This window comes from Sarcophilus harrisii, chromosome X (genome assembly GCF_902635505.1).
Source record: "Sarcophilus harrisii chromosome X, mSarHar1.11, whole genome shotgun sequence".
In the NCBI taxonomy this organism is placed as follows: Eukaryota; Metazoa; Chordata; class Mammalia; order Dasyuromorphia; family Dasyuridae; genus Sarcophilus; species Sarcophilus harrisii.
The window spans coordinates 20,340,630-20,347,712 of NC_045432.1; positions in this window are offsets into that span (position 1 = coordinate 20,340,630).

The window sequence follows — 7,083 nt, forward strand, 5'->3', positions numbered from 1 at the left end:
TCCAGAGCAGCTTGCAACATTGATGGAAGCTGAACCAGAAAAAAGCTGATGTGTATAGGGAGGCAATATGGTATAATGGGGAGGGCATTAGCTCCAGATTTAGGTTACACAGATTCATGTTCCATCTCTGTGTCTAAGTGGTTGGGTAAATCCCTTCCCCTCTCTTGGCCTCAGTTTCCCCCCTCCCTATAAAATGAGAGGGTTGGACTAGCTAGCCTCTCAGGGTCCTGCCATCTTTAGACCTAGGAGTCTATATAGGTGATTTTAAGGTTTGCAAATGCATTATAAACTTGATTTCATTGTATCCTCACAACTCCAGGAGAGGTAGGTATTATGAGTGCTATTATTCCCATTTTGGAAGTGAGGAAACATTCAAAAAGGTGAGCTGACTTGCTCAGGATCATGCAGCTAGTAAATAAAGAAAGATGTATAATAAAGTGGAATTTGACCCAGGTGTTTCCTTATTCCAGACTTGACAATCCATCCGCTATGGTATACTGCCTCGGTACTCATAAAACAAACAAAAATGGGCTTTGATATTTAAGTAGGCTCTGATTTGGAGGGTGCAGAATTGGATGAAGGGCTTGATTTATGATTTCATCATGGTGGGGAACTCCAGTTGTAAAAATTCTTCACTGAACTAACAATTCCTCTTAAGAGAGCTTCCCTAAAAGTTGTTCAGTCATTTTCTGGTTGTGCCCAACTCTTCATGACACCATTTTCTTGGCAGAGATACTGGAGTGGTTTGTCATTTTTTTCTTCAGATCATTTTACAGATGAGGAAACCGAGGTAAACAGAGTCAAGTGACTTGCCCAGGATTACACAGCTAGTCAGTGTCTGAGGCTGGATTTGAATGCAGCTCTGACTTCAGGCCAGGTGCTCTATCCAATGTATTCAGAGATTAAATAACTTGCCCATGGTCATAGAGCTAAGAAGGAGTAGACCTTAGACCTTTATGATTACAAAGCTGCTCTAATATCCACTTTACCAACCTGTCTGTCAGACCATCCAGTCTATTTGACTATATAAATAAGATGACAGACACAATGGCCAAATAGTCGTGTTCCCACAATCCTCAGCAATCCAAAACCTTCAGAAAAAGAAATTAAAACAGGTATAGCTGAATCCGTAAAAATCAAGAAGTAGAAACATTATATGAGGTTAAAAAGGAAAAAAAAAAAAAAAAAAGAACTCATGAAATAACATGGGAGAGGACATCTAGGTCACGTGACCAACAAGATGGAAGACTTGACATTGTCTCCCATCCTCATGACCTCAGACCTCTCCAAAAACAGAAATCATGTGCCAAAGAAATTCCCCAGTTGTCTCAATGGTCTAGGACACTGATGTCAAACTCAAATAGAAACAGACCACTAAAGCATACGTAAATATCCCTGTTGAGCATATGATGATTTAGAAAACTGCATGTTTTGGATTTTTCGCTATTTTGTTTTTTCCAATTACATTGTGTCTGGTTCGGGCTGCACTCGGGAGTGTTCTGGACCACATGCAGCCTATGGCCTACTTGTCTGATGGCTCCTCAGACACCGGGAATGCCAATTAATGTCTACCTTGAGTTAATTCACGACCACCTTCGAGCCACATCTGGATCCACTAGAAACATAACGACCCAGTGACATTTTTGCTGATCCTAGCACAGGACACATCCTCCCATCTCCATGCCTTTGTACTGGTCGTTCCCCATGTGAGGTGTGTTCTCCACCACCTGGCTCCAAAGCTCTAGTTAAAATTCCAGCTCCTGCAAGAAGCCTTTCCCACTCTACTCACTGCTAGGACCCCCTCAAAGACTTCCTCCCACTTACACTGTAAATATCTTGTTTTCATGATATATTCAACCCCCCCTTTAGATTGTGAATGCTTTTACCTTTCTTTGTAGCCCCAGTACTTTGCATAATGCCCGGGATACCATAAGCTCATAATAAATGCCCGATGGTTTTAATATTAATTAGCAATTAATTAATAACAAAAGATAAAGCAAAATTCTCTCTGCAGACATTGGGATGGTTTACTTAGAGAATTACAGATAGTTAAGGGGAAAAAATCGCAATGTTAACTTCAGGAGTGTATCAGGACATAAGATAAACTCACCCAAATCATCAGCCTTATCCCTAAAGTCATCATTGGTACTAGGAGTACCAGTATCAGAGGGAGTTGGGAAGACTTTGTGGAGAAAGGGCCCGCCATCCCCACTACTGATGCTACTGCCCCTTGCCTCAATGAGACAGTCAAAATGGCCTGGCTAGAGCAGGGAGCTATCTGGGAGGAAAGCATGGCCAAGGTCAGCTAAATCAGCCCCATTAAATATTAGATGGAGAAAGACCAGGACCCCATACCCAAGAGACCCGCGAGAGCAGTGTCCTCTAGGCGACTCAGCTTGCTTCTACTCGGAACCTGAAGCCGTTGTCCAGGGGAGCAATGCTTGTGGAGAGGGAACTTGGACACTGCTTCCGCAAGCTTTGAAGCCCCCGTCTCCCCAGCAGGCACAACTGGAGACCTCCCCAAAAGTTATCAATTTTAAAGTTTTGGGCAACTGGGTCAATGGCAGAAATGGCTTTTATGGCTTTTATCAATGGAGGTGACATTAAAGAAGAAGCTTTGCCATCTGCTTTGCTGCCGCACCCTAAAGACTGCTGGGTCCTTCCATTGAACTCGCATCTTAAACATTTTAATCTGTTATCTTCCTTTATTAGAATGTGAGCTTCTCCAGAGCTGTCTTCCCTTTCTATTTATATCATCTGTGCACAAAATAAAAGCTTCATAAAGACTTTCTTCCTTCCTTTCTACTTTCCTCTCTTCCTTTGAGGATGATTCTATATCTACTATGCTGTGTTGCCTCTTAGAAATAAATAAGCAATGGCAGTTAAATCATCAGAAGGATATTCATTGTTCATGATTGGACCGTGCTAAAATAATAAAAATGATGTCACCAAAATTCATTTACCAATTTAATAATCAGGCTACTATATAAACTTTATATAACCAGAAGAAAATAATTGCAAAGTTCAATTGCAACATGACTTATATGGAAATATATAAATATTTCTTAAATATTTTCTTAAACATTTAAATAACAAGAGAAATACCCGGGTGGGAAGGTGGTGGTGGAGGAAGAAACAAAAGAATCTCACTCAGATTTCAAACTGTCTCAATAATACCATAATCATTCACCCCTAAAAAAGGGGAAAAAATGGAACAGTCCAGACCATCAAGAACTCAGTTACCTGCATACTGCAATAAGGCATTTAAGCTATTTTTAAATTAACTAGTCTGGCTCAAAAAAGTCATCTTGGAAAACTAAAAATCGACCATCACCTAAGGAAAATAAATTACAAAATAAATAAATTAAGGAAAAAAAAGAAGAGTTAAACCTCCCTTGCTCCCTACTATGCTAGAGAAACAAAACTAATTCTAGATGAAGCCCCCACAAATGCAGGTATTTCTCCGCTGAGGCCTCTTTCCAGTTAAAATCAGGTTTTTGGTACCCAGTGCTTGTGAATCCCCACTGTTTCAAACCTAATGACTAAAATTGCATTTAATGAAAGACTGACAATGACATGTAATTAGATCAAAATATCAAACTCTTTCCTACCTTATTTCAAAATTATTGCCCCCACTCTCTTACACATCTCCTGGGGAGCACTAGATTCCTTCCTAATTAACACCTTGGTTTTTCCATAACAACGGACTAGAGATACATCAGTCACTCATGACAGGATTATGTTTTCCAGGCAATTCTTCTTTTCTGACTAGGAAAAGGGAAGAGAAGAAGCATTTATATAGGACCTACTGTGTGACAGGCACTCTGGTATGTGTTTTTTTCCCCTGAGGCAATTGGGATTAATCAGGTTCACACAGCCAGGAAGTGTAAAGTGTCAGATTTGAACTCAGGTCATCCTGACTTCAGGGCTGATGCTCTATCCACTGGACCACCTAGCTGCCCCATGGTGTGTTTTTAACAAAGATTTTCTCATTTGATCCTCACAACAATCGTACAAAGTAGCCGCTATTATCATCCCCATTTTATAGCTGTGAAAACTAAGGTAGATGGAGAAGTGATTTGCCCCAAATCACACAGTATATTTCTGAGGGTTTTCGGAATCTATACCTAGTGCTCTATCCATTGTACCATCTAGCTACCCCAAGGCCAGGAACTTCCAAAAAGCAAACTAGATAGTGAACCTTTTGGAACTCTCATTACTTGGCTGCGTGCTTCTCCAAACCTGATACTAGGAACTTGATATGGTCTAGGAACTCACATCTTAGACTGCACGAGGGAGCACATCTGCCCCTGCCATCTGTATCTTCCCCAAGGAAGCCCATTGAACATCCAAGGGGTGGGTTGTATCTGCTGAGAGGGTTAAAGGGGCCAGGAGACCCCCTTTCATAAAGCAGTGACTAATGTCATCCAGCAGCAAGACAAAAGACAAGATGGCTGGCAATGACCCAGGATGCACCTTGGTGTCCTCTATGTCTGACCAAGCTCCAAGCACTCCACAGCACCTGCTCCAGCTGCCTTCATGGCCATTGGAACAAATTGTTCATCTACCCATTCCTCAGGGGAAGTCTTCACGTGGCTTGGATAGACAGGGATAATAATAGTAACCCACCTCACATCTAGGTGGTTCTGTGGATAATGCTAGGCCTGGAGTCAAGATAGACCCGAGTTCAAATCTTACCTCAGACACTTATTAACTGTGTCACCCTGTTTGCCTCAGTTGTCTCATCTGTGAAATGACATGGAGATGGAAATGGCAAATCACTTCAGTATCTTTACCAAGAAAATCCCAAATGGGGTCATGACTGAAATGACTGAACAACAACTAAAAGGGGGCTCCTTTCCCAAAGCTTGTTCCACATTAGTGGGTACCAATAATTGACCGTGGGGTCAGCCCTCATCAGTGGAGTCCATCTTCAAGAAGGCATGCACATTCCCTTCACTGGCTCATCAAGTAAATGAGGGCTCAGTACTTTACATGAAGTGCATAAAGTGCCTTTAAACATACACTAAAAGATTCTTTATGTCGATCGTTCTTCAACTTTTGGGTTTCAGGCCCCCTTTACACTAAAAAATTATTAAGGACCCCCTCCGAAGAACTTTTATTTGTGTGGGTTTTAGTAGGTACCATGATTTTATCGTATTTGAAATTAAAATGCCTTATTATTATGAAAATAATTTATTACCACACAGACCCCCTAAAAAGGATCTTGGAAACCCCTGGAGTTCTTGGACCACACTTTAAGGACCCATTGCTTTATATCACTTAGAAGAGATGTGACCGCAAATGTATAATCTAGATCCACTTGGGAGAAATAGAATTTGGAAATCAAAACTTTAAAAAAAATATTAAAAATTTATTTTAACTTGTAAGCAGGGTAGGGGGGATAAAATATTATTTATTAGAACTATTTTTAAAATAATATATGTACAAAAGGAGAAAAATAGTCTAGCCAGCTTTCTTTTTCCATAGACTTCTGAACTCAGAGCTATTAATATTATTTTTTAATTTTAATACTTTTATAATATATAATATACTATTTTATTATATTATATATAATATATATTATTTATTATATATTATAATTAATATTAATAGTAACAGAGCTAGGTAGTACCGTGGCTAGAGCACTGGGCTTGGAGTCAGGAAGTCCCGAATTCAAATGTCTCCTCAGACACTCACTTACCTGTATGACCCTGGACAAGTCACTTAACATCTTATTTGCCTCAGTTTCCTCAATTGTAAAATAGAGATAAAAATAGCCTGTACCTCCCAGGTTGGTGGTGAGGATCAAATGAGATAATTGTAAAATGCCTTAGCATAGTGTCTGGTATATGTAGAATATACTCCAAGAGAAAAAGAACTTAGTCCAGATTATACAACAAGATATTGTTCAAAATGAGACTAGACAGTGCCTAAGTATATAGAGAACATAAATAGGAAGCATAGACATGTGTTAAGCTAAGCTTCCCAGGGAGTCCTAGGTTGGTGGAACAAGGTCCCGAATGAAGTTGGGATCTGAGTGTTGATGACTCCCCGCCCCCATTGGTTCCCTAAAAACCAATTGGTTCTTTTAAAAATGATTTATTTGTTAATACATGTACAATCATTTTTTTTTTTACATATTTCCATATAAGTCATGTTGGGAGAGAAAAATCTGAACAAAAGAGAAAAACCACCAGAAAGAGAAAATAAACAGAAGAAAAAATAGTGAAAACAAATGCTTTGATCTGCATTCAAGTTTATTGGAATTGCTTTGGATCACTGCGAGCTGAGTCTATCATAGCTGATCATCACACAATCTTCTTGTTGCCATGGTTCCTTCTTTGCCGCTTTCCTGGTTCTGTTACTTCCCTCAGAATCAGTTCATATTAAGTCTTTTCAAACTTTTCTGAAATCAGCCTGTTGATCATTTCTTATAGAGCAATAAAATTCGATTACAATCACACACCATAACTTATTCAGCCATTCCCCAAGTGATGAGCAGCTACTCATTTTCCGATTCTTCGCCACCACAAATATAGTCGCCACAAACATTTATTTTTTGCACGTGTGGGTCCTTTGTCCTTTTTTTATGATCTCTTTGAATCAATTGGCTTTTGATGGCTGGGGCATATATTCAGAATGCTGGGAACCATACTGGATTGGACATTAAGACTAGGATTCACCTTGAGCTCTGTCACTCACTGTGGGCAAGTCATTTCCCATTTCTTATCTTAGTTCCATCTTTTGTAAAAATGAAGGGATCGCACTAAATCTTAAAGACCCCTTGGTGCATTATTAATATTTGACAATTCTCTTAATTTGGCCATCTAATAACTCTCTGAATTAAATGCTAAATGGGATGATATACTGCCTGAGACATAGAAAGATGCTGTGTGGGATCTACATTGGCAACTGATTGGGAAAGACAGATGGAAGTTGACACAGGCCTCGTGGGCCAAGTCTCCATGGCCAAAGCACAGGATTTCTTGCCTAATTTATCCAGAGGCTCACCTCAGTTCTTGGTTTCATCCTGGCTGTGTTCCCAGGACCACAGGACTAAAGTGCAACCTAAGATTTCAG